General features: G+C 40.8%; 1 long non-coding RNA gene across 2 annotated transcripts; it reads right to left on the minus strand.

Annotated features, from left to right (window-relative positions):
• Positions 1-273: 273 nt before the first annotated feature.
• On the minus strand, positions 274-25,237 carry LOC309387315. Of its 2 annotated transcripts, none has more exons than XR_014174580.1 (4): positions 25,090-25,237; positions 19,607-19,760; positions 14,233-14,271; positions 274-1,584 (listed from the first exon to the last, which is right to left on the minus strand). It is a non-coding gene; the product is annotated as an uncharacterized lncRNA (long non-coding RNA). The 2 variants fall into 2 exon arrangements; XR_014174581.1 differs by having other exon boundaries at positions 14,233-14,275.
• Positions 25,238-25,869: the final 632 nt, after the last annotated feature.

Here is a 25,869-nt window from a genome sequence, read left to right on the forward strand (position 1 = left end):
TGAGCGACACCCCATCTGCAGGCTGTGCGGGCTGTGCAGGCAGTGTGTGAAACTGCACCCCCCCCCCAAGTCTGTAGAAAAACCTCTCTCCATGGAACTGGTCACTAGCACCCAGAAGGTTGAGGTCCATTGGTCTAAAGAGATGTTATTGTAAGAGTTTGGAACTGTAAACTTCATTGAAAATTAGACAGAACTGAAAGGCAAGGAAATGCTTTATTAAAAGCTTTTATAAATGACAGTGTAATCTTATATGAGCTTTGATTTCACTGGAAGTGTAAGCTATATTGAACATTACATTTTTTCTGTGTGTGTGTGTGTGTGTGTTTACATGCCTAGAATATACTGAAGTGCATTAAGTTCAACATTTGCTTTTTCCCATTAGATTCATACTGATAATTACACAATTATAACCTAATTCATAAACAAATGCCATTTTTGTAAAAGAAAAAAAGTTATTTTTATGTTGCTATGAGCAGGTTCGTTGCCTAGTGAAACATGTTGCACCAGTTTGAAACAAAACAAAACAACAATTAGAAGCTTGGGCAAAATACATCTATTCATTTTATAGAGAGAATCGAATGATGATCATCAACATTAACAGCACTGTAAATTAGTTCTTAAATCATAACCAAGGTGCAATTCGGAAATATAGCAATTGAATGTGAATCATGCCAGAGGGGAAAAAATCAGAAAGAGTGAGTACTTTTCTGTTTACTTATTCTAGAATTTCTGAACTTGCATTTATTTTGATTTCACTTGCAGCTATTCTGTGCTAGGATTCAGTAGGCTAATGAAGGACTCCCAGTCAATCTCCTCTTTCAACATTGAGTAGACTGTATCTCAAGTAGTGCAGCAAATAGTAGGTTTGCTACTCAACAGGTTATGTATTCAGTAGGATCTGATAGTGTTATCTGTATACAAAACGTATTTTTCATAAACCTTCATGTCACACTTCATAGATTGAGCAGAATTGTTAAGAAGTATTATAATCATATAGGAAACCCAGACACCGGTTTGCTTCATAGGCATGTTATGTTATGTTATTTGACATTATTTTATATATCTAAATGTATTGGTTTCCTTACCTCTAGTAAAAACTATCAAATCTATCAGAACATCCCCTAGGCAATCCATATAGAATCTCATAACTTTCCATAGTAGTGGGCTTTTAAATATATGATTGTTTTCCCCCCCTCTGGGAGAAAACACTTGACTGTTGCTTCCTTATAAAATTACATTAGCTTACGAATGAATCAACATATTGGAAGTTGATTATGTAAAATGAGAAAATGATTGTAATTTAATTTGTAACATCGATAACGTTCTCTTCTTTTTTGCTAACCGAGCAGAATTGTTTGTTTGTTTGTTCATAGGAGGTTTGTTTTCATCTTGTTGAGCAATTAAAATGCCTGTTTATTGCACCACAACATGAGGGAAAACATGTTTCTTGTTGAACCAAAATATTTTGCATTCATTTGCAGTGTACGCCATGCAGTTCTGTGGCTTTGCTTAAATGTAGTTTTATATCATAAGTACATGCAGAGGAATGCTGAGTACATTAGCAGTTGCAAAGTGTCACGGGATCTATTAAGACAAAGGAAAATGCAGTAAGCATTAACATTTAAATATTCCCCGAAGGAAAAGAGGGTGAGGGATAAGTATTTTTTTATTATTAGCATCCTAACCATATGACTATGATTGTATTCTACTTAACCAGGATACTTTCAAATATTCAGTTAAAGTCAGAAGTGGTATTCAGCCAGTTCTGACAGTTTCTGGAGAACTGGTAGCAGAAATTTTGAACAGTTCCGAGAACCGGCAAAAAGGGTGGTCCTACCCCTGCTGCCTCCCAGTTGATCTTCTTTTGTTGCCCTGAACAGGAGAATGGAGCTGGAAGGCAGGTTAGGGGGTGGAGAGGAAATGGGGATTTTGCAGTATCTTTCCCCTGCCACACAAAGCCACACCCAAAGAACCGGCAGTAAAAAAATTTGAATCCCACCGCTGGTTAAAGTGACTTACATGCACCAAGTTCAACTCTCCTACAAAAATCAGTGGAACTTAAAAGGGCCGAATCCTGAATTGATACATCCTCATATTTTATCATAAAATAACTAATCTACAGCAGGATATAATTGCACATCCTTTAAAACCAGTCATTTATGTGGCAAAAATACAATATAAACTCCACTGATTTTATTAGAAGGAAATTTCACACACAGGTAAGGTTTGCTCTGAAATCAATAGGATACCAAAATGCTTGAAATAATTATTCGAGGTTTTTAAAGTGCAGACATTTATGGCATAGCTGATTGTATGACTGAGCGGCTTTTTAATTTTTTTTTTTTTTGCTTTCCCCTATTGATTTAGCCATGTATTAATTTTAATTCCAGCTTTCTATTACTCAGAAATACATATAGTTTAATTGGTTTTCCCCTCCTCTTATATTTATTTGGATGAAATAAGTTAGGAATACCAAATAAATATAGCCAGGGTTTTTTGTTTTTCTTGAAATACCATTTTCCCCCCTGCAGTGCTCTTCTTATAATCCATTATTATTATTATCATACATGATGACGGAAGACTCGTATCCAATACTTTCTCGAACTTGTGGTTATTTCTTACATTTTTTTTCTCCTAAAAGAAACAGAAAAAACAGCCATGCCCCTCTTATTTTTTCTCTCTGCTGTCTTTCAAAGAGAATTGGCCCTTGGCCTTTTGCTGAAAGTACTTCCTTCCTTATAATGCAAGGAAGACATGCAAACTGGCACCCCACTAGAAAAATGCCTGCAGCTTTTGATGGATGAAGACTCTAGTGTACGTTTGCTGCACTGCCCTTGGCAGGATGCCCAATGCAGCTGGAAGATTATTAAATAATGTCTAGATCATTTTGCCTAAGAATTCAACAATATCCCAGGTTTTTTTTTTAATGAAATATATCAATAACGTAGGTTAAGGACAGGAAATGTCTTCTACGAAAGAATATACAGGTGAAATATTAACAGTGCTGTAACATTAATCTCAGCGGTGTCTGTGTGGCAAGATATCAAGCAGGAAATAAAACTCATTTTATCCTCAACACCGTAGCCCCGTGATGGCGAACCAATGGCACGTGTGCTGGAAGAGACACACAAAGCCATCTCTCCGAGCACGCAAGCCGTCACCAGTTGCTCTTCCGGGTCCTGGCACACTATCCAGCTGGTCTTCACGCATGCAGGAGTGCCGGAAACCAGAAGAGAAGTCACCTGGTGTGCACCGGCTACCTGCATGCGTGCATGCGTGTGCAAAGACCAGTTGTCTGGTGTGCATATGCATGCCGGAAACTGGAAGATCATCTTCCTGGCGCATGCATGCACACCAGTTGGCTCCTCTTCCGGTTTCTTGTCTTTGTGTGTGCATGTGCGCCAGAAACCAGAAGAGCAGGTAGCTGGTATGCATGGTGCATGCTTCCATTTCATCACTCGGTGCTGAAAAGATTTGCCAACACTGTCATAGCATATTCGTACTGCTTCTGGAGCCTGATATATGCCTATGGTGCAAAAATGTAGATCATTTACTAATAGCTTTAAATAGATTTATCCTCCTTGAATTTATTCAATTTCTATAGAGTAGAGTAGAGTAGAGTAGAGTAGAGTAGAGTAGAGTAGAGAAGAGTAGAGTACTCTACTCTACTCTACTCTACTCTAGAGTAGAAGAGTTGGACAGGACCTTGGAGGTCTTCTTGTCCAACCCCCTGCTTAGGCAGAAAAACCTACACTACTTCAGACAAATGGCTATCCAACATCTTCTTAAAAACTTCCAGTGTTGGAACATTCACAACTTCTGGAGGCAAGTCGTTCCACTGATTAATTGTTCTAACTGTCAGGAAATTTCTCCTCAGTTCTAAGTTGCTTCTCTCCTTGATTAGTTTCCACCCATTGCTTCTTGTTCTACACTCGGGTGCTTGGAGAATAGCTTGACTCCTCTTCTTTGTGGCAACCCCTGAGATATTGGAACACTGCTATCATGTCTCCCCCAGTCCTTATTTTCATTAAACTAGACATACCCAGGTCCTGCAACTGTTCCTCATATGTTTTAGCCTCCAGTCCACTAATCCTCTTTGTTGCTCTTCTCTCCACTCTTTCTAGAGTCTCAACATCTTTTTTACATCATGGGGACCAAAACTGAATGCAGTATTCCAAGTGTGGCCTTACCAAGTTATTATAAAGTGGTATTAACACTTCACGTGATCTTGATTCTATCCCTCTGTTTATGTAGCCTAGAACTGTGTTGACTTTTTTGGCAGCTGTTGCACACTGCTGGCTCATATTTAATTTCTTCTTAGAGCCTTCAGGTTAGTGGCTATCACCACATCTTGTGATATTAACCATAGGTTAATTATGGCATGTGTGTTGAGGTCCTTTGTCTGTTCTGTATCTCTTTTCAATCCCTTTTCATTGGAGGATCATAGTGTTTTGAGGACGGTAGAAAAATTATCCCTGATTATTTTATCTTTCCGATAGAAGAGAATATTTGTCGCTCATATTTGTGGGGTCCTTGGTGCTCTCTGAGCTTATTGGTTTTGTTGCAGATGTTTCATCAGGAGCCGAGGTGGTACAGTGGTTAGTGTGCAGTACTGGAAGCTATTTCAGCTGACTGCCAACTGCAGTTTGGCAGATTGAATCTCACCAGGCTCAAGGTTGACTCAGCCTTCCATCCTTCTGAAGTGGGTAAAATGAGAACCCAGATTGTTGGGGTCAATAGGCTGACTCTGTAAACCACTTAGGGAGGGCTTTAAAAGCACTATGAAGCAGTATATAAGTCTAAGTGCTATTGCTATTTCCAAACTAGGTAGTGGAGGAAAATGACCAAGATCAGAGAGCACCAAGAACCTCACATTTTTCTTTGTCTGAATTCAATCTGAAAAAAAAGGTACGCGCCTAGGTGGAAGATGACAAATTATTTCTTGCAGGAAGTATATTTCCACCACCTTCTCAAGTGTTCATCCTTTGACCCAGCAGTACCGGACATATTTTTGTCCAGGCTCCAATCTTCCCTTTACAGAAAATGCTGTTTGGAAGCTGCTAGTCCTGCATCTCCGAGGAAGATTATCTGCACCCCATTGTAGTCAGGTTTAAGGCTATATTGTCAAGATGGTGTTGATCACCTTGTGATTGACCTTTGGTAGACCCAAGATGGACATAGTGTATTTATCCTGCCTCTCCTTGATTCCTCAGTGGCTTTCAAAAACATTAGTTATGATAACCTTCTGAACTGGCTGAGAGGGTGGGAAATTGGGGGAAGGACAGAGGTTTTTTGGTGAGGTCCCCCCCCACTTCTTCTAAGATTAATTCCAGCTGATATTGGGGGTGGGGGTGGGGAAAGAAAGTTATTTTTGGACCTCTGCTTTGTAGAGTGCAACATACTGTATTTTAGCTCTCTTCCTGTTTCTATTTAATGCGTACATGAAACTACTAGATGAGGTCATCTATCCCCATTCAGCTACCATTAATTATCATTAGTATGTTGATTCAGTTATACATCTCCTTCTGGAATCATCCAAGGGACATGACTGAGTTATTTTCTCACTGCCTGGAGGTTCTGCAGGTCTGGATGGAGAAAAACTGGCTTTGGTCAACCCTGACAAAACTGAGTATCTGTGGGTTTTATGTCTTTGGTGATATCTCATAATTAACTCTGGGATCACATTTTCACAGGCAGAGTTGGTGCAAAGTTTGAGAACTGCCCTGAAATCCTGTTTCCTGCTCAAGAGGAGATGGCAGTTGTGGCGCACAGACTCTTTTCAGAGTTATATGTTGTGTACCAGTTACACCCAGGACTAGATCATGTAGTGTCACTCATACCTTAGTCACTTACTCAGCATGGATTTATGATTCAAAATTGATATTTTATGCATAGCCTTAATTAAAATGCTGCATTATGAATGGCTTTTACAACACAACATCATAATGTAGACTTCATTGCTATAACTTCTTTCTGGATGCTCTATTCTCATGATGGCGAACCTATGGCACGCATGCCACAGGTGGCATACAGAGCCCTCTCTGCTGGCATGTGCGCCGTCACCCCAGGTCAGATCTTGGTAGTGTTTTGGTGAGCTTCTGTTTCCCTGCAAATGATGAAACAGAAGCTCACGAAAGAAAAAGATCTGACCTCTTGCTGCGCTGCCGGGGTTGGGATGCCCAGCCTCCCACTGGCCAGCTGGTGTTCAGGTCTCTGATGTGTATGTGCACATGTACGCATTTGCATGCACATGTTTGTGCACATTCATGTGGACATGCACAGTTTGGGCACTTGGTGTCCAAAAGGTTTGCCACCACTGCTCTATTCTATCTTTCAGCATAGTTCTATGTTCCCCTCTCAACAATTTCTCAGTATTCTGTGGCCACTGAACATGTTCTTTCCTCTTTCAGTTGCTTTGGAGATTGTGACAATGTTCAGATGGTTCCCTTCAATGTTGTTGGATCCCCCTAATAGTTTCTCAGACTTTCTCTTTTAGCTAAATTCGTGTTAGTAGACACGATAAACTAGCAAGCTGCATTACGTAGTTCTTTTCTATTCCTGTTATCTTTCATCATCTTCACTGATGCTCTTTGTCTATCGAAAGGACTAGAATAGCACATAAATAACTTTCTTGCCACATGGTTATTATCACAACCACTCTTTAAAGTAGATTAGGCTGAGAGACAGTGATCGGTCTAAAGTCACCCTTTCCTATCATCCTGGTAGAGAGCATATTTGAATTAGCATTACCCAAATTTGCATGGTGAAATCTGATATTTTAATGAGTGCAAGAAACACAGGATTCTAAGTTCCTGCAAAAATTGTGTACATTAAAAGTTCAATAATGATGATTAATTGGTCATTTGTACCAATCACTGCATGTCTACCTAACGAACACTATCAAGTGCTCCCCATCTAATATCTGAGCAAATGAAATGATTGGATGAAAGAATACATTAATTTAATTTGCCCTCACTGTCATTTCAGTGGGAAGTCATACAGTAGTGCACTATCTAATCTAATAACAGCCGTGTGCTGAGAAATGTTTGGCTCTGTTCATAACCTGTGGGTGAACTTGGCTTTGCTTTCCAAGAATGAGCCTGTGATAACAGAAGAGCTTCAGCAATTAAAATACTGCTAGGTTCATGGGAGAGACAAATGTCTGCTTGCAAATGCTGCAGTGCACAATTTATGATGTCTTTTATTTTAAGGCTGCCCGGTATATCTTTTAAATGGGCTCATATAGCCAAGCCAGTTTCTTCTGCTGGGAGAGGGGGCCAGGATTGCAAACAAGCAAGAGAAATGACAGCTTCACACGTCAATGGGAGCTTTTATTTGCTTGCTTTAAAAAAATATTTAATAAAGAAATTTAATTTCTATAGTAACCTTAATACTGTTACATAATGTGTTTCCAATTTGGGGCTAGATTGATTTCCCTTAATGGCAAAAAAAAAAATCTATATGAATCAAAAAGAGTGGCCTACGGAATCCATATCCCTCCATTCTAAAAGAAAAGAACAGTTTGTGTAGTCAACCTACCATGGTCGAGAGGGAAATCGATGGATGTAGCAGAACTTAAACTTATGCAGATGCACAGGGTGCTTTCTTACCTCTTTTCCTATAGGATATTATTGCAATATTATTTATTAGAAAATAGATTCTCTTCAGTTCGTTCTGTGGCTTACCTGCTGATCTAGCTCCTTTTGAATTCTAAAAGTCCACAGTACAACATTCCCGACATAAATTAAAATATACAAAACCTTTGACAGGCCAATTCTCGAATACAGCTCGTCAGCCTGGAATCCATACTGTACATCGGACATTAACACGATTGAGCAGGTTCAGAGGAGTCCTCCACTCCTCTACTCACAGTAGAATTCCCTATGCCACCAGGCTTGAAATTTTGGGCTTGGTCAATCTGGAACTGTGCTGCCTGCGGTTCAATCTAAGCATAGTGCAAAAAATTGTCTGCTATAACCTCTTGCCTATCAATGACTTCTTCAGCTTCAGCCACAATAATACACAGGCAAACAATTGATACAAACTGAAGGTAAACTGCTGAAAACTCGATTGCAGAAAATACAACTTCAGCAACAGATTGCTCAATGTCTGGAATGCTCTACCTGACTTCATTGTTACAGCCTCAAACCCTCACAGCTTCCATCTCAAACTGTCTACCGTGGACCTCACCCCATTCCTAAGAGGTCCGTAAAGGGGGTATGCATAAGCGCATCGGCATGCCTACCGTCCCTGTCTTACTGTCCCCATTTGTCTATATTTACTTCCTTTGTTCATGTTTATGTTCATACCTATACTTGTTATCTTGTACATGTTTGACAAACAAACAAACAAATAAGTAAATAAATTACATCCAATGAAGACAAGAGGGTGTTTTATATCCCTCTTGTGCATGACATGACTCTGGTTTTCTCTTTGTAAAAGCAGAAAAGGGATTCATTAACTCAAAAGAAGCAGATACTGATGATATTGAAATGAATTGTAGGATCTCAATGTGTATGTCCTACACTAGTGAACCACCAGTCTTACCCAGCATTTTGATGGAAAATAAGAGATGTTTTGCAGATGAATAATAAAAAAATTAAGGTGGTTTATTATTGGTTAGGAATCTTTCCACTGGGCTTTAATTAAATCGAGCTTAGTTCAACTAAACACCATATTTTATACACCAACACCTAATAAAGCATAATGTTTGCCCTTATATTTAATAATAGCCAGAGTAATAAAAGCAGAAACATTATCTTTACTGTTGCGACATTATGGATCTGTAATAGAACTTTTTAAAATCGTAAACACATATGCTGATGTAATATTTATAGACTGAGTGGTTGCGTAGTAAAAATCAAAATATTACCAAAAGCTTCAAAACATAGCAAAACACATAACAGATCACAAATTGTCAGTGGCTCCCAGCAATCCTACTAAGGCCCAAAGGATCTGAAGGATTTTGTTTTGAGGATTTTTTGAAATGAGGACAATGTTAGGGCCAGAGGAAGAGAGTTCAGAGAATACGTTAGTGAGATGCCTGGAGTATCTCCAAATCCCGGACCAGTTTCTTTGGGGAAGTCAGCCCCATCTAGGGCAACTCCTAGCACCGATGTTCCTAGACAGACAGATACTAATCTAAGAACAGAAGTTCCATCCTGGAGGGAGTTAATCTGAACTCCGTCTCCCCATCCTGCCAGTTGCTTAACAGCCTCTCAACCCTAGTCAGTGTAATAAGATACTAAAGAGTTTTCTGCACTAGTGACCTGTCAGCTGGATTAGCAGGAGCAGGAAAGAGTGGGGATAACTGAGCTGCTACAAGAAATGCAAAAAAGAGAGCTACAAGGGAATGGCAGTGCTGATTATGAGCAGCCGTGGCCATATTTATTGGGATGATGACGGAGTAGGCGTAACAGCCTGTGGGTAGGCAGGATGGTGCATCCCATCATAGTAAAAAGAGTTGTCCACCTCCTAACAGCACAGCACACGATCTGGGAAAAGGGATTCACAATGATTTTCATTAGTTTGGTGTGTTGTTAAGAAAGCATTGTTGCTTCCAGTATTTGTCCCACTTTGGCTCCACGTTTTGGAGGGTCGATGTTTTGCACTTGCTTTAGTTCACATAATAAGGTTTTCAAAGGATGAGGTTTAAGGATTTTTGTGTTGTTTTTCAGCCAGTTTATGGCAGAATCTGACACTGATTAAGGCTGAGAGATAGTATGTGTCTCAAGGAAACCTAGCTGGCTTCCATGCCAAAGAGAAGATTAGCACCTGTGCATCCCCATTCCTAATCCACAGCCCCACAGTATGCAGCTGGCAGAACATACAGTAATTGTCTGTTTCAGTTCCACTTGATCTATGTAGCAGAGGAGGAGTCTTTCAAGAGAGCTAATCCTGTTTTTTCCTTTTCTTTTTAAAAGTAACAGATTCTATAGGGATGTCCAACCCTGGAAATTTTAAGATTTGTGGACTTCAATTCCCAGAATTCCTCAGTCAGCATGGCTGAAGAATCAGCCCACAGATTTTAAAGTTGCCATGGTTGGACATTCCTGCTATAGACTGAAAAAGATAGGAAAATCTCTACTATCGGTATTTGTTTCCTAGACAGCCTCACGAGCAAACAAAAGGAAGGTAACATAAGAAATAGAGTTATTTGTCAATTCCCTCTGTGCAAGACACATAATATTGAAATACATAGCATCATTGCATAGTTCTGTAAAGGAATATGGAAATGCATGTATAATCTTCCATTCTAAAGAGGGAATAGTCTCTCCATCAAATAGGCCAAGTTGTGTGTCACTTATCTGTACTTTACGAAAGACAAGGAGAAAGACACCAACTCTGAAGCACCTAGAGTTCACCAGAGAAACAACACAGAATGTGGGAAGCCTTGAAGTCTATTACATTCAGTTGGGTGGGAATAAAGTTAAGCCCTGTGGTGAAATTAAAAACTTTTTATTACCAGTTCTGTGGTAGGCGTGGCAGGGGAAGGATACTGTAAAATCTCCATTCCCACCCCACTCCTGGGGCCAGCCAGAGGTGGTAATTGCCAGTTCTTTGAAATTTATGCTACCGGTTCTCCAGAACCTGCTGAATTTCACCCCTGGTTAAGTCCTATAAAATTAAAGTTAAGGAGTTTTCAACTAGTCTTCAAAGAGATTAGAAATATTTCCTCCTTTGATCACAGTACACTTTTGATTTTCCTCCTTGATAGTATTTACTTCCACTCATCCTCAAACCAGTTTTTAAAATAACTGGAAGTGGGGCAGGGGAGAGAAGTGGGGGGGGGGGGGAAGAGATGGTTTTCTAACTAGCCTTGATTTTCCAATCTGCTCCATAAAATGCACGGGCCCACATACACAGGTTCTTTTAAGTTTAACTATACAGTAATAGGAAACAATCAGCATCCATCTTGCAGCAAGATTTCAACAGCAGGACTTCAAAAGAAAACCACGGCTTCTCCCTACTCACAGTTTCAGGAAACAGCTGCATTTCTTTGAACTCTGGCTTTAACATTACTTTACGGTGAGCTTACGCTCTCTTATGCCTTCCCCCCTCCCCCCATCCTGCCTCTCATCCCCATTTGCAGGGGAAAACTAACATGGCAAAGTGCTGCTCGGAAAGGACAAATGGGGGGGACGGGGTAGTTGAAAGCAGATGGTAGACCAACAGAAAAAGAAAGTTTAAAGAAACAAACATTCTCCACAAAGAGCAGAGGCCATTTGAAAATACCAGGCAATTGTTAGAAAGAGTAACAATTCTTCTTTTAAAAGCAACTATGAATTCAGTGCAGGAGAAGTGTAGATAACTCAATTTTGTTTTGGAACCATGGCTTGGAGTATGTTCTGTCCTCTGTGTGTGTGTGTGTGCGTGTGTGTGTGTGTGTGTTTTAATATTCCTTTCTCTGGAAGCTTCTATTTTATCCCTACAACATCATTAACCAACGTACCAAGTTAAAGGTCATGCCCTGCCTGCAGAAGCATGCAGGTTAAAACCATCGGAAGTTATTTTTATTTCTTTGCTATTTTCCTGCCACACATATATGAATAATTTAGAAACTTTTGTTATAAAATGAAGGACAAAGATAATAAATGAATTAATGTACATTTGATAGAGGATTGGTAATATAATATATAACTCTTAAGTGCATACTACAAAGATATCCTGTTGAAAATAGTGATAGATATATAACAGGGACGTGTGGTCAGGGGAGGCAGGGGAGGCAGGGCCTCACCTCTCTTCATGAAATAATAGTATATAATATTATATACTATATATATATAATATTATATACATTCGTCCGGCCGCGCCCGGGAGCTGCGGAGGCAGAAATGTTGTCGGCGCTTCCAGATGACGAAGGCACGAAAGCGACTGGGTTCCCCAGTCGCTTTCGTCCCTTCATCATCGGGAGCGCCGACAACATTTCTGCCTCCTCCCTCTGCAGCTCCCGGGCGCGCCTGGATGGAGGTAGCCAGAATGGTAGCCTCCTTCGTCCCCCCCCCAGCGGGCGCCCTTTTTATTTCCCGCAACACTCCCCCATTTTGGGAAAGCTTTCCCCATTGCCTGGGGGGTGAGGGGGACGGCTCCTCTCCCCACACTCCCTCCGTCCCTGCCTCTCTCCTCAGCCCCAAAGCTCCGTACGCGTGACTCACTTCCAAGGCGGTGGCTGGAGAGGCGCATAATAACGGCAAGCGGTTTCCCACCAAAGCGGCGTTGTGCGCGCAAGAAGGAAAAGTCCGTGGCGAAGCCCTTGTTGCCCCGAGCTCTTGTTTGCACTTCTGCCCCTTTTTCTTTGCTCCATCCCGCTTCGGCTCTGGAAGGGCCGGCGAGGTTGGCTCCAGCCGAGAGGGAGGAGAGGAGGGGGTAGCTGCGGGCTACCTTCTGGCCCTGGTGTGCGCGCCTCGCTCTTGTTGGAGCCTCGGCCGCCCGCAGCTTCGACTGAGAACCGCAACTCTGCCCGCCTCGCCAAACCAATTTCGAAATCATTGTTTATTCCAAATGCGCATGAAAAGCGTGCGCAATCAGTGGAAAAGAGCGCTAGGTAGCTGGAAAAGACAGCTGGGTAGATGCGTGTTTGTGTTCCTTAGGGCAGAGGCAGAAATGTCGGCGCTGCCGGAGGACAAAGGCACCCCTTTCGTTGCTTTCCCATTCACCCCGCTCAAGCCTTGCTCGAGGGAGCTGGGGATCGAGCTTTGGGTTGGTGGGAGACCTTGAAGGAGTGGGGGGGAAGGGACTGGCGCCGGTGGAGGAAGCAATGCTACACGGATCAGTGCACTCCGCGGTCCCCTTAATGTTCACTCAGGAAGGCGGAGAATGGGACCACGTGTGCTGGAGGCTGAGGCTGCCTCAGCCTCCTGCACACGTGGTCCCATTCCCCGCCTTCCTGATGACGTCACCAGCCTCCCCAGCCATAACCCTCACCGCACGTCACTGATATATAAACATAAACACTTGGTAAATTCTTTTATACTGTAAAAATATTTAAAATGAGATAATGATTGCATAAAGGTACGTTGTTGTTAAATAGACAATCAAGAATGTAAGATAATTAAGTTTATTGAAAAGAAAGAAATATTAATCGTAATTGAAAATATGCTGTATAATGAAAGTGAGGTTTTTGGTTATATTGGATGGAAAATCTGTGATTGTATATGTAATCGAAAATATGGATGCAAAAACACTTGTAACCAAACGACATGCTGTATGCAATGGATGAAAATTTTTTAATGTTGTCTTTTATGTTTAAAAATAAAAATAAATGTGAAAAAAAGAAGCAATGGGTGGAAACTAATCAAGGAGAGAAGCAACTTAGAACTGAGAAGAAATTTCCTGACACTTAGAACAGTCAATCAGCAGAACAGCTTGCCTCCAGAAGTTGTGAATGCCCCAACACTGGAAGTCTTTAAAAAGGTGTTGGATAGCCATCTGTCTGAAATGGTATAGGGTTTCCTGCCTAGGTGGGGGGTTGAACTAAAAGACCTCCAAGGTCCCTTCCAACTCTGCTATTGTATTATTGTAGATTAAATAGCAACTACAGACGAAACTGAAAAAATGTGTATGTGCACCATTAAAAAAAAAATCAGACTATTTTCCTGCCACACAGGAGTTTGAAAGCATGTGAATGCAAGTAGATTAATAGGTACCACTTTAGTGGGGAGGTAACACTGTTCCATGCACCTTTGGCATATAGCCATGCTGGTCACGTGATCACGGAAATTTTCTTCAGACCTGGTGTGGGATTCAGCCGGTTCGGACCAGTTCGGGCAAACCAGATGCTAATTTTGCATCTGGTTCACAGAACTGGTTGTTGCAAGGACTTTGTTGGCTCCACACACCCTGACCTGCCCTTCCCAGGAGTCTCCACGCAGCCCATTAATCATGCCAGGTAAATACAGGGCCCGCGCAGAGGGTCTAGGAGGGCAAAAGATGGGCCTTCCGGAAGTCCAGAAACAGACCTATTTTCGGCTTCCGGAGAGCCTCCGGAGCCCGGGGAGGCTTTTTTTCACCCTCCAGGAGTCTTAGGGAAAGCCTCCAGAGCCTGGGGAGGGCAAAAACTCCCCCCACTGTGGTGCAGGAGGCCAAGCAGAGAACCGGTTACTAACATTTTTTTTAATCCCACTGCTGCTTTGGACAATGCTGGCTCCTACAGCTAAGAAACAGAGATGAGCACCGCCCCCCAGAGTCAGAAACAGCTGGACAGGGAAATCTTTTATCTTTACCTTTATTTACTTTCCAGAATGTCTACTGCCACCACAAGGAATGCATCTCCTTGCTGTTTTCAAGTCAGATCCATATAAAAAAGAAATGAAAGCCATAAGCTATATAGTAAGGCCATAAAAATAGCTCTTTTAAAAAAAAGTCCACAAAAGTTGAGATAATCCACTGCTGTTTGTATAGGAAACAAAGCATAGATGCTATTATAAAAGAATAAATATGAATCAAATGCCTGATTAAGTTCCTGTCTTCAGAACTGGCAAAAAGCCCAATTCAACATAGACTGAATCCAGACTGTTTAGCTTGATTTGGGAGTCTTATTCCTCCCACTGTTTCCCAAAGCCAGTTTCTTTTCTTCTAATCCAGAGACATATAGTTCAACAGTCATAAAGCATCCCAGGAAATTTTCAAAGAAATTACCAAGTAAGGTGTGTGTGTGTGTGTGTTTGAATATAGCATGATGGAAGGGAAGGGAATATTATGACAACAGGGGAATCCTATTAACTCTCCTGGATTTTAATATAATGAAAATAATAAGAATCACTTAATTTTTGTTCTAGGGATACCAGGGGTGAAATCCAGCAGTTCTGACAGGTTCTGGAGAACTAGTAGTGGAAATTTTGAGTAGTTTGGAGAACCAGCAAATGCCACCTCTGCTGGCCCCAGAGTGAGATGGGAATGGGGATTTTGCAGTATCCTTCCCCTGCCACACCTACCAAGCCATACCACGCCCACCAAGTTACATCCACAGAACCGGTAGTAAATATATATATATATTTCACCTCTGAGGGTTACCCATTATTCTTGAATTAATTCCCGTGAAACTTTTCCCCCAAGGTACAAACGGCCCTGACTGTGCTGTTATTTAGAAAAGTTGTGAAAACCTGGATCTTCATTCAAGCCTTCTGTGATATTGATGAGATTATTCTTCAATTCACTGCAGTTGCCATCTTTTATCTTTAACTTTTATTAATGTTATTGTAATGTTTGGCTGTTGTTAGCCACCCAGAGTTGCTGAGAGGCAGGTGGTGTCAATCTTTTAATAGTCCAGAGTGGAAATCATACTCATGAGTATTAACACTACCTTTATTGTAAAGCTACAATAGCAGAACCTTGCAAGTCTGAAAGTGTTTCTTCCCCCGCTCTCCCAGCCTTTACTTCAGAGAGGGTCCCTTCTGAGATGCTTTCTCCACTCCCATTCCTTCTGTGGGCTAAGATGCCTCTTGTCTGACCACTGCCCTGGCTGCGGCTCTTCCTCTTGTCTCCCAAGGAACCCATTACAAGTGGAATACGTTTAATTTATTATTACGATTGGTGGCAGAGTAAGCCAGATTTCTTTTTTTTAGACTGAATTTTGTATTTTATCCATCTTTTGAGTCCTTCCAAAAGAAAAGCATACAACTATCTTTGTTTTTACTTGGAAACTGCTTCTGGGCTTATGCTTGAGGTGGAAAAATTTTTTTAAAAAATGATTTTGCTGATTAGATCGGTTTGTTGTTATAGAAATGGTTAATACATGTTACTATATAAAAGTAAAAAAAAAAAAGCTTTTATGATATCACCTTATTCTACTGCCCTAAAAAGAATTGTAAGTCAATGCTTTTCTTTTTCTTTCCCCTTTTACCCTACACTTTTTCCTCTTTCTTTTCCCCCCTCTACTTTCCCATTCTTTTCATTCTTCTTTGTATTTTATATTTTGGTAAACTAATAAATGTTGAAATATAAATTACACCCAGGGGTTGGCTGCTATGGGTTCACCTGGGTTTGGGAGAACCAGTAGCTAATGTTACGGCTGGTTCGGAGAACCTCCAAATCCCACCCCTGGCTGGCCCCGCCCTGCCCCACCTACCCCTTCCCTTCCCAGGAGTCTCCACGTGGCCTGTTTTGGATGTGAGGTAAGTGCAAGGCCCTCATGGAGGCTCAGGGAAGGGGAAAAATGGATCTCCTGGAAGGCCTCCGGAGCCCGTGGAGACATTTCCGCTCTCCCAGAGCCTCGAGGAAAGCCTCCGGAGCCTGGGGAAGGTGAAAACACCCCCTCCTGTGGCACAGGGGGCTGACTAGGCCATCCCCAACATGGCCACACCCACCCAGCAACTGGGCAGAGAACCTGTTGCTGAAATCTTTGAAGCCCACCCCTGATTACACCTCAGCATCTTGTTTATGGGAGATACAATTTGTCTGGCTCCCCTGATGAGACTGGTTGAATCTGTATGGTTGAATCTCTGGCATAGCCCTTATCTTCTTCCAAGAATGCAAGCCTCACAACCACGTCAAGCTAGTGCCTCACTGGGGAATGATGATGAGAATGATCCACTGAAAGGCAAAGGCAATCTTTAGCTCCAAAATAATTGTGCATGTTTTTCCATTACCCGAGTTTAATGCTCATACACTCCAAGTCAAGACTGACTTCATGATAGAACTGATATTTTAAGGTTGTTGTATGGCATAGAAATTTCCTTCTTGGGTCCCAATTGCTACATCAAAGATTCCTCTATACTTCACATAGTTTCAAACAGGCTTCTTGATACAAGCAATTACTTTTGCTCTAGTTTTCTCAAGAATGGCTCTTTTTTGCTTTAGAATTTCCTTTTTACCACATACTCTGACAATCTCTCCCTATTGCATTGTTGACTCTCTCAGCTGGTACTTCTTTTTATTCAATTTCCCTTCACACCCACTCTTGTTTGATCAATAGACCAACCTAGTGATGTTGTATAACTGTCTCTTAGGTCAGCCATTTTACAGGCCTTTAAAACTCCTAATGTTCAGCAAGTCTTAGTTTTCAAATTCTTACCAGCTGAAAGGGACATATTTTCAAAGCCTGTTGTTGTGTATATAAAACCTTTAGCTACACATTCTATATTCCACACAATTCTTTCTCTCTCTTTCATTTGACTGATATTTCATCCATATACTGATTACTTGTTGTCAGTTCTCTCACAGAACATAGAAGGAAAATATTTTATTATAACAGAAATGTTAATTCTACGGATGTCAAATAAAGGGAAATTTCCACAAATCCTTTCTTCCTTATGTAGTCAGGTCAACTATGTTTCAGGTGTCTGTTCAACAAATGTCATTTCTTTATGATACAGTATCTACTATCTTAACAATGTGCCATTCCCTATTGCCCCAAAAGATTTGCTATGTGTTTCATTTCAATGGCTTTGGGTATTTTATAGCAAAAAGTCCATCATCAGTTTTGTGAAAGTAAATTATAAACAGAAAGAAAAATGTTAATAAATATGCCTCTCTCAATTTGGCAGCCTAGCTTCCATGATGTTGAGAATAGGAATCAGAATCAATTCATCTGTGGCTTCTTGCTATGACAGGTTTGATCATCTTTGGCTTTAGCCACATTAATTGGCTGACCTATCACCAAAACAGATCAGCATCCACTTCTAAAGGACAGAAACAGAAGTTGCCTTCTGTTAATTCCCCATCACTGCGATCAGACCAATCTGAGGAGGCAACTTTCTGGTCCATTTCTGAAATATACTTTTCCGTGTTACATCATCTCAAGGTTCCCACCTTTTTTGGACAGAATGTTCATTGGCCATCTCACTCCTTCAACTGAGAAATATTCTTTCAATTGAGTCAGAGCTTATGCTCTCGAGTACCTGGGAGATGCTTGGTACCATGGTTGCAATAACTGAACAATGGCCTTGATACTTTCTTCATAAGCAGAAAGTTTAGAGCAATTTGGTATAGTGGTTAAGGTATCAGGCTAGAAACCAGGAAACTGGGAAATGGTAAACAAATAAAAACCTGTTCAACTTCTGAGTTTATTAAATTGCTGTTTTGAAACTGTTCCCTGTTTCCCAATTTCCCCAAAGAGCGATGGTGGCGCAGTGGTTAGAATGCAGTATTGCAGGCTAATTCTGCTGACTGCTAACAGTGCGATTCTTACGGGCTCAAGGTTGACTCAGCTTTCCATCCTTCTGAGGTGGGTAAAATGAGAACCCAGATTGTTGGGGGAAATATGCTGACTCTGTAAACCGCTCAGAGAGGACTGTAAAGCACTGTGAAGTGGTACATAAGTCTAAGTGCTATTACTATTATACATTTTGATAAGTTTACTGAATGTAATTTTGAACTTATTCTATTGGGAAAATATATTTTAAATTTACTTACTGCTCAGATAAATGCTGTACTAGGAGTATGATCATGTGTGAGGCTGGCCATAGGAGAAGACTAAAGAAATGACGGATACCAGAGGTGGTATTCAGCAGTTCTGATCATTTCTGGAGAAATGGTAGCAGAAATTTTGAGTAGTTTGGACAGTGGTGGGTTTCAATTTTTTTTTAGAACCTCTTCTGTAGCTGTGGCTGCTTTGTGGGAGTGGCTTGACAGCCATGTGACATGGTGGGAGTGGCTTGCCAGCCATGTGACTGAGTGGGAGTGGCTTGGCAGTCATGTGACTGGGTGGGCATGGCCAACTTGTAAAATGTGGTGAAACTCACTTAACAACGCTCTTGCTTAGCAACCAAAAGGTTGGCTCAGGAACTCTGGCATTTGAAGCATGCAAGTCTTAAAGCTGTCAAGTTACAAGACCCTTGCACCCCTAACCCTTTAGAAAAAAAACCCAGGGGTGTTCAAACTTTAAGCTTTAAGACTTGTGGACTTCAACTCCCAGATTTCCTCCTCTCACTCTTCATCTTGATGATGTGTGGACGGGCGGGGGGAAGGAGCTGGAACCGGTTCTAAAAGGCACTGTAGATTTGTGGAACCTCTTCTATAGAAGAGATTAGAGCTGGCAGGAACCCACCCCTGAGTTTGGAGAACTGGTAAATACCTCTGAGTGGCCCTGCCTCCATTTATTCTCTCCCTCCTGAGTCCCAGCTGATCAGGAGGGAATGGGGGATTTTTCAGTAACCTTCCCCTGGAGTGGGGTGGGAATGGAGATTTTACAGCATCCTTCCCCTGCCACACTCACCCCAAGCCACACCCACCAAGCCATGGCAAGCCCACCAAGCCACACCAACAGAACGGATAATAAAAAAAACGAATCCCACCACTGACTGACACCATCAACTCCTAACATCCATTGCTTAGTTTTAATGCCTGGCATATGCAAACTGTCATTATACCAAAGAGCATTTATTTGTATCAACAGCAAATTATTTGCTGGGGATCAGAAGAGATGGTCAGGAAGGGAATTAAGTAGGCATAAATAGCATGACCAATGTCTTCCTCATCCTCTCCATACATTTATGCCCATCCTCTTCTGGGAGCTTCTGACACCTTATCTAATGACATGCCTGGTGCTAGGATAATTTATTTCTTTTCAAAGCTCAAGGTATGAAGCAATGCACGTTTTATGGATTCCAGCCATGGATGGAGCCGTTAAAAATTCCAACCAAGGCTTTTTAAGGAGCAGAATTCTTACCAAAACAAAGCAAAGTTCCTCTCCATGTGCTTGCTAGTCTGCACTCAATTCCCTTAGAGAAATCAGCAGGAGAAAACAAACTTCAAACAGACTTCACACAATTTCCCTTAGCGATGGGGACTTCACAAGAGCTGCATGACACACAGTAGACAGTCTAAAAGGAAAAGTGAGAAGAAAAGCAACGGTGGATGCTTCTAAACAAACGTGACAAAATCTTCCAGCAAGAACATTTCAAAGACCTGTGCCAGATAAGTGAGCTGCACCAAACAAATGGCTCTCTTTTAGAGCAACAAATGTCAGCCAGCAAAAAAAGACGCAAGAGTAAGGAGCTACAAGAAACTGGAAACAAGATGCAGAATAATCAAAAATAATCCCCAGTGGAAATTTGAACACACTCACACACACTCTCCCTCCCTCCCTCCCTCCCTCCCTCCCTCCCTCCCTCCCTCCCTCCCTCTCTCTCTCTCTTTGTGTGTGTGTGTGTGTGTGTGTGTGTGTGTGTGTGTGTGTAATAAATAAAGTACAAAATCTGGAGAAAGACAACCATCCTAAAGAGTTTTTATGCTTTATGATGATCCTGTAGACCTGGTTATGTTTAATATAGCTCATTGGATATGGGATAAAAGAAATGACAGATGGCTGGAAGAATATTAGCTAACCTATTAATAGAAAGCAGTTACTAAACAAAGTTGTAGTTGCTGCATTTTCTCTAAGTGTTTTGGCTTTCTTCTCAAATTATCCTATTGAATGTTTCTTAATTCTTTGGGGATGAGGTACTTCAAAAATTAGCACTTTTCAATGCAACACGGAGTCTGTAAAATCCATTTTGCCTGCCTTCCATTGAAACGGAATATTTCAAGACTATTGTCCTCCCATTAAAATCTGTGCAGGAAGAAAAGTGAAAAACTGTTTAACCTGCTGCAGTTTTAATGTCAATGCCGCTCTTCTTGGATTATTGTCCTTCTATATTTATACAAATGACTCCCTTGCATTTAAAAAGATTTAAAGAGAATGGGGGAAATAAAAATATTGAGAAAGTAGCCACTACTGTATAATACTGCCTTGAAATATGCTCCCCCGCCCCCAGACAATAAATATAACCTAACTGTTTAAGTATAGTTATTCTTTAAAATGTTAAAGCATGCTTTGGCAAGCGAGAACTTTATCATGTTCCCCATGGCTATGTCAATTTACAAGATAGCAATGTTGGTATTAAGATTTAACATGATGATGAGATTTGGCTGATGTGTTTTATATTCAAATATTTTAACATTCTCTCTTTCTCTCCCTTCTTTCTTCTGTGTGTGTGTGTGCGCGTGCATGCACGTACGCCTTTTGAGCTAGTCTAGATTCCTGGCGTTAATAGGACCAATTAAATAGTTCTCTTGGCCAGATATTCAGAAATGATTTGCCCTTCCCCTTCTCAGGTCTGGAGAGAAAATGACTGGCACAAGATCACCCACCTGAGTTTGTACCTAAGACAGGGACTAAAACTCATGGTCTCTTGGTTTCTAGCCTGGTGTCTTAAACCACTTCATCAAACCAGTTTTGTGTATGCATGTGTGTGTGTGTGTGTGTGTGTGTGTGAGAGAGAGAGAGAGAGAGAGAGAGAGAGAGAGAGAGAGAGAGAGAGAGAGAGGGAGGGAGGGAAGGAGGGAGAGGGAGAGAGTCACACAGCAAATTTACATGGCTATGAATGGGTTACCATCTGAGATTCTTTAGACTTCCAACCTCTTAATCACTATATTACACTGGCTTTCATCTATAGTATTTATCTACCGCAATCCACGCATACAAATGGATTGCTCTAAATTTCTGCGAAATGTTGAATAGAAATGATTGTCACATGACATTAAGTATACAGGAGACACGGCATAAGCTTTAACTCATCTCCGCTTCTTTTCTTCAGTTCTAATTTCTGTTACTGGTGTTGAAAGAATGAAGATTAGATCAAAGACAAAATATCAAGAAAGCACCATGGCAAAATGGCTTTCTGCCACCATTTATTTTTCAGTGGCCTCCAATCCCTGCATAAAGGATAAAAACTATGATGCTTTCTGGGTATTTTGGACTATAATTCCCATGTTTATTGCCCATTTTGGCTCAGACTTTTGGGAAATGCACTCAGGAGATGCCTAGCATATAATGCATGATAACAGAGATGGTAGCTCTGTAATCTTATTTTTTTTAAATCTCGAATGCAAATCTTGGCTTAGATTTTCTACATCTGCCAATTCCCCCATAATGCATAACATACCTAGCATATTTGTATTCATTGGAGATTTTTATGGTATATCCCTCCTTGCTTGCGATCAATATTAAATATTGATAACTAACTTGTTGGAATGTATTAGTTTACTAAAAGCCAAAGTGATATCGAATTCCAGATTTTCCAGCAAGACAGGCCAATAGGGAGGATAATTTAGATGAATTATAGTACAGTAGATTTTTACCCTTCACTGCAGGAAATTTTGAATAATAACAGTCCAAAATATTTGGCAAAAAAAGCCCCATTCCCTGATATCAAAATAGCGTGGATTGTAATTCACTAGTCTTTCAACATCTTGATGGAGTTCTTTTCCATCAAACTAAGAAAGTTTAATCATGAAGATATATTTTTTTTATTATATTTTTATATTTTTTTTTCACCTGGCACTTTTAGGTGAAGAGAGGAACTGATCTCAACAGCTGATACACAAAAGGGGCAAAGAGGAGAGGGCCGCCTGCTGCATGATCCCCAGGCAAAGCAGAAGTAATAAGCAGAACGGTATGATGGCACTATCTTAAATAGATAGGTTACCTGACATACTAGATGCAACATCTGCACTGCAAAGTTTTCAATCTGTTCTATCATAGATATATAGCCGTGGCACTGACACAAACATGTGGGTATTTCTCCAAAGAGTATGCACATAAAAAGCACAGGAGCGACAGCAGTTCACACATGTTGGCATTCAAAGATGCTCCATTAGTCACTGCTACACAACATTTATGTGACACCTTTACTGCTGGAAAATACTTTCCAGGCTTTGTAGTATTAGGGGCACCTTGTGCCAGCCCTCCCTCCCCGAAAAATACCCTGTGCAAATAATTCTCAAGTCTTCATGGCCTGTTTTACAAATGGACGTATTAAAGCTGAGAGAAACCACATCATGAAGCCACAGCAAATCCAAATTCAAGACTTCCTGAAAGGCATGCCTCCCCCTTTGCTGAATTCAGTGGGCAGGATGGCATACATGGAGTGGAAAGTCTCTGGGCTTCAGTCTCTGATGGTCCATAAAAACTAATGGCTGATTTGGAGTAAGATGATTCCTCTTCACCCAGCCTACCTTATTGTTAAGATAACCTTCATACATCACTAAATCTGCATCAGCTATCTGGGACTTGTACTGCTCTCAGGGTGCCCCATTTGTTCCTGCAGCAATGACCCATTTTTCAGCAAAGGCTCCTGCACAGCTCCTTCATGGAACACGCCTTATCAAAGGCTGACTCTGTTCAGTCCATGTTTGTCAGAAATATTCACCTGCCTCTATGCATGACTAACACTATGGAAGCAGGACAACCTGTAATTGAGGACAGTGTGTGGATTATTTTGTCTGAATTTTCTTTAATGCATACTTTCCCTGTAGACTTTATTTAATTTTATTTAAGAGGGGTTTTTTTTTTTGGGGGGGGGGTTTGCTGAGCATGTATGAGAAAACAAGTATAAGTATGAATATAACATATAAACATATACTGTAAGTATCAGCAGGTATACATATGTGCATAAGAAATAAGTACAATTACATGGGAACAGTAGGACAGGGATGGTAGGCACACTGGTGCGCTTATGCACACCCCCTTACAGGCCTCTTAGGAATGGGGTGAGGTTGACAGTACACAGTCTAAGGTTAAAGCTTTGGGGGGGGTTTGAGGATGTAACAATGGAGTCGGGTAGAGCATTCCAGGCATTGACCATTGTTGCTGAAGTCGTATTTTCTGCAGTCGAGTTTGGAGTGGTTTACTTTGAGTTTGCCTGTGTATTATTGTGGTTGAAGAAGTCATTGACAGGTAGGATGTTGTAGCAGACAATTTTATGGACTAAGCTTAGGTCAGACCATAGGCAGCGTAGTCCTAGGTTGCCCAGGTCTAAAGTTATGTAGCCGTCCAACTCACACACAGTGATTCCAGGAGGCGCACAACATTGAAAATCCATAGTAATCCCCTTAACTAGCTGCAGTGACATCACAATCAGACCAGCCACTTGATTGGCTCCAAATGGAGTCCCCAAGCCTGCTGATAAATCATGTCTTCAAGGCGTTGTGGAAAACCAACAGGGTGGGGACCAATCTTAAATGATGTTCCAAAGGAGGGAAGCCACCACAGAGAAGATCCTTTTTCAAGGGACCACCAGATGGAGTTCCTTGATAGCTGGGATCCACATCATACCCTGCCTTCCTGCTCTAACCTTTAAAATGGGGAAAAAATGGATGGAGGAGAAATTTTATTACCATGACTTCTCCCCTCATGCATTAATAGCAACAGAGTATGAATTGGCCAACTAGCCCTAAACAACAAATATTTGATATTAACATCAAATTAACCATGGCCTAATTGATGTCTTCTTCAGCAACCAAGTTTACCTGTCATAAACCTGCTAGATATATTAATCTGACCATGAGGCCAAAATTGTTAAGAACTCTTTACACCTCTATGCTATAATACTGCAGTTCTAGAAGGGGGACACCAGAAAATCCCATATAAAGAACACCTTGGTCATAGTAAATAGCCATTGAAACAGCTCATATGTTTCTTTGCTGTCAATTCTCCCTGACAGATCTGTGACACAAATGCATGAAACTTTATTAACACAACACCTAGGCTGTACTGACTTTTTTTATTCCAATGATTTTTGACCTGACCAAAGTGATGCATTCTCCTCCAGTGCCACCAAGTTTCACTTGAAGGCAAGATCGAACAGAACCTCTGTAACCACAAACCACCTCACTTTGAGTAAACTCAATGTTTAATGATAACAATATTTGTTAAACCTCATAGTTATCTGTCTCTAAGTATAATTTATGATGGGTCTTTACTGAAGCCTTAATACGAATAACCTCATCGTTCAACATGGCTTACCTAAACTGTGCTCAGTGTAGCTTTTTCCATTCAATTTTGGGAGATAGACAAACAATTTTATTTCATCTCTAAGTTTTATGTTATTTCAGGATCGTCACTGAGCAAAATAAAGCACTGTAATGCTTCTGCCACTGGAAAAATGATGGTGCCTACTGATAAAATAACTTAACTTACAATAACAGTTAAATGCAGATTCCCTCTGAACAATAGTACATATTAATAGCTAGTAATTACTGAACAATAATAATGGGCATCATATATGATATAAATATAATTCTAATAGTAACATTAATATCACTGAATAACCACTGTGGGTGAAGGTTATAAATACTATTCATAAATGAAACATAAATTACAATATTTACGACTCCAGAATCAAGATGGCTTTTATTTTTCATTTAGAGTAGTGCAGGTCAATTAGGTTTGCTGAGAACAGCATTTGGGAGAGAAGGCCAAAGAATTTGGCTGATAGTTTTAAAAGCATAAATTCAAAGCAATGTAAAGTTGATGACATTTTGTTCTGTTCCAGGGAAATTATATAACCCTGTATATGTAAGTTAAGCAGCAGTTGGCCCCTGAATTAATTTGCTCTGAAGAAGGAGGGGGGAGAGAATAGCTGTTTAAATGGTCAAGTTAAATAAGGTACAATTACATACATACCGGTCTCTTTAATTCAGCGTTCCCACCGGTGTGTTTACGAACCCCAAGAGGGGGTACTTTGTTGCCTTGTTAGTTTTAATTGCATTTTGTTTCATTAGATCATCTGAAACAAGAAACCCCCTTCCCAATATGGATCTTTGAATATTCCTGTGATTGTGCTGTTTTGAGCCTAAGATCCGCTTTTTTTTTTGAAACTTGAATTCTTTTAGATCAGGTATATTTTAATCTATTCGTTAAAAAAAATCAAACTTTACTGTGGCAATATGGCAAACAAAATTACCCCAAATAATTCCTCACAGAAATGGGTGGCGGCAAGGGAACAGTCTATATACGATTATATGACTCCAACTCTTATAGCTTTGGTTTAAAAACTCACCATATGTAAGGTTCATAAATTAACGTAATAGAAAGCAGGACAACATCTGTTTCACAGCATACAGGGGAATTTGGACATTTGAGAAGTTGTTAGACTGATGTTACATTCG

Source organism: Natrix helvetica (genome assembly GCF_964273705.1).
Source record: "Natrix helvetica genome assembly, chromosome: 2".
NCBI lineage: Eukaryota > Metazoa > Chordata > Lepidosauria > Squamata > Natricidae > Natrix > Natrix helvetica.